A 3,256-nucleotide genomic window follows, 5' to 3' on the forward strand; every position below is an offset into this window, starting at 1 on the left:
CCCCTTTAAAATTGATTTTTTTTTTAATTGGTGGTAGTGGTGAAAGTGTGTGTTCTCCCTTTAAATTGGCACTCTGCACCTTACTCAATGACCCAGTAGAAGGCGCAAGCCGAAACACGTAGGTCATTTCTCTGTTTGTATGCACCCCTGCACTTTGCTGATGATGGCCCTGTGATCAACGGAGGCTGATTTTACTTTGAAAAAATAAAATGAGTTATCCTCTCACAACGGATTTATTGGTGCTATTCTTCTGCTTGCCCTCGAGACGCTTGGAAAATTGGAGGGCAGCGTGCATGAAGGTGTAAAGGAAAAATATATATATATATATATATATATATATATATATATATATATATATATATATATATATATATATATATATATATATATATATAGAGAGAGAGAGAGAGACAGAGAGAGAGAGAGGTAATACATACACACAAAATGACATACATACATACTACTGGCGGTCGCCAGTTCTAGTTGGGACCTCGTTTCCAGCTGAAAAACTTTCTTTGACTTACCTATAATTTTGGTGCCATTCGACAAATCTTCACGAAAAACTAAAAAAAAAAAGTGCTCCACTGATTCTAGTTGTGCATCTAACGTTTTTTTGGGGGGGAAAGGGGGGAGATGAAAAAAGTGAGATTTTAGACATGACTACAGCCCAAACCACTGGAAGGAATTACACCAAATGTGGCAGAAAGGTAGCTATTGGTTCAGAAAGCGCAATTTTTGTTATCAGTTTAAATACATTCTTTAGTTTTGGGGATATTAAAGAAAATCCAAATTTGTGAGTATTGGCGATCTTATGCTCCAGGAAGTGTTTTTTTTTTTTAATAAACAAACCTTATTAGGTTTAGAAATAAAAAACATTACCAGCTTATCAAAGCCTAATCATAGCAATACCCCACATGATGGGCCCGACGATCATACAATTCTAAGGTCTATGGTGAAGCCCCATGACACATATGGATACAATATCGCAGGATAACTGACTTGATAAACACAGGGGAAAAAAATTAGTCATGGAGAAAGGGGAATATCCTCCTCTGCTTAACAGTGTTCTCAAGATATAACAGCATCAAAAATTCTAATCTAATAAACTCCCAAACCTCTCCGCCCTCCCCCCAGGTATGTCACTTACATAACCCCCCAGGATATAACGGCATGGATCAGCAAATTTAGCAGCACAAATATGGAAATTTAGCGGCATTTTTGCAGCACTTTATTTTACTCATAATCATTAATTCTCAGCCTTAAATCAATGGAAACTGTTTTAGCACAGTATTCCGCTTTGTAATAGGCAACCTGTGATATGGAACAGAGGAAGCAGCCCATAGGTGAAGGCTGTTATCCCTTGGAAATGCAATCCTCCATTTGCTTTAGTATAGATTCTGAGAAGCCCATAAAAGATGTGCTGGTAGCATCCCATGGGAAATGGTATTCCAGAACCTACCTTAGTGAAATTTAATTTTTGCTTAACATCACATAATTTCAGCATGGAAGCCACGATCTTATCCAGATTTTCTGGTTTCACTCTGTAGTGCGTGAGAGGCTCCCGGGCAGTGAGAGTCAGTACCCCCTTTGTGGTGGGGCCAGGGGCCCTGTTGTGCGGTGAGAGGACCCTGGGCAGTGACAGTTAGTGCCTCCTTTGGTGTGGGACCAGGGGCCCTGGTATGCGGTAGAGGCCCTGACCGCCTTTGCAGTGCAGCCTTTGTGATTTCGGCTTGTAGGGTTTACTGATCTTTTCCCCCCATTGACAGCACCCCACTTGGCATGAAGCAGTACTTTTCGAAATGTAGGCACTTGCTGGATGGAGCTGCTTGTTCTTAGCTTCTTTTGGAAACAGTGATCCACGCCTCCTCCTTTGGCGATGTCACTAGTTCATATAGCGTCTCGATGACCTGCCCTGGCACTGGGTGTAAGCGCAGTTTTCTAACCAGCACGCTCAACAACACTGTCGCCACAACGTATGCAAACCTCAACTCCCCACGAAGCCGAGCAAAGAAAGGCTTTTCAGGGCAGACTCATTGTCAAACCTATCAGGATCAAATCTGTAGGCTGAGGGCCAGGCTGTGCAGTCCTGAAACACCACACCAATAGCATAAAGCACCAGGGTCTCTTTGGGAATGACATGCTGGTCAATTCTGCCTTCCAAGTCCTGGAGCCATGCCACAATAAGTGTCAGTCTAGCTGTCCGTACTGTCTCCCAGAGGACTTGCCGGCAATACCTGAGCTGCTCAACTTTCTCCAGTGTGATGGGCCCCATGCCTAGTACTTGGGCCATCTCCTTGTAAAGCTTCTCCTGTGCGTCCTCCGATGTGGTGAGGAAATATAAAGCCCATGTACACAAGTTAGCTGTGGTAACACATCCTGCCAGTGAGAAGATCATGCTGTCCTCCAGCACCTGCTTGTCGCTCAGATTACCCTGCAGCAAGGCGTCCATGAAGATCTGTCGAGGGATGCTCTTACCGCGCCTTTCTCTCACCAGCTTCTTTAGGACAGATTCCATCTCCATCAGGGCGTTCTCATACAGCTTTTTCCTTGTTGTGTTCTTGTCAAGTGACCCATCCAGGAAACCTTTCCCAATTTCTTACCTGATAACACAGTGGTTCTTGCGGAAGCGGATCAACTCCTGCTCATCCTTAAAGCTATTCCCCATAGCTGTCTGAGTCACTGACTTCATGGCATAGCCCAACATGTGCTGACTGAGGGGCACGTGCTGGGATGCTGGAAAGGACAGCCATTTTGTTACCAGGTCTTCTGACAACTTCAAGATAATGCCAAAGTTGCTTTGTAAAGACCTGCTCACGCCATTTTCAGACAGCCTCTTCCACACATGACTTTCACCAGCCTCCCCAATGGCTCCAGACTGGTAGCCCAACAAAAACTTTAGCATAATTTCAAAAGGTTCCGAGGTCCGGTTGGGGTTGGTGTGCAGCCGAAAAAGATAGAGGGACCCCAGGCTGACCATTTGATGGGAGAAAGCAAGGGGGCTGGCAGGGAGGAGTCAAAGTGCACAGGACCACACGGAGGTGAGAGGCGACGGAAAGGATAGAAAGAGTGCAGAGCGGCAGGCAGGAAAGAAATTGGGTGCAAAGTGGAAAAGCAGAGCGAAGAAAGGGCAGCAGAGCCACAAAGTGGCTGATTTGCTCAGTTTATCAAAGGTGGAGCAATGTTGTAGCTGTAGGACTTTTGTGAGTTAGAGCAACATAAATGATAAAATCAGTATTAGAAGTTATTTGAACCTTGA

The 3,256-nt window shown here is 44.5% G+C and overlaps 1 pseudogene; it reads right to left on the minus strand.

Annotated features, from left to right (window-relative positions):
- Nucleotides 1-1,832: 1,832 nt before the first annotated feature.
- Nucleotides 1,833-2,977, minus strand: LOC144783099 (cytochrome P450 20A1 pseudogene; annotated as a pseudogene).
- Between the last annotated feature and the right edge of the window lie 279 nt (nucleotides 2,978-3,256).

Source organism: Lissotriton helveticus, chromosome 9 (assembly GCF_964261635.1).
Source record: "Lissotriton helveticus chromosome 9, aLisHel1.1, whole genome shotgun sequence".
NCBI lineage: Eukaryota > Metazoa > Chordata > Amphibia > Caudata > Salamandridae > Lissotriton > Lissotriton helveticus.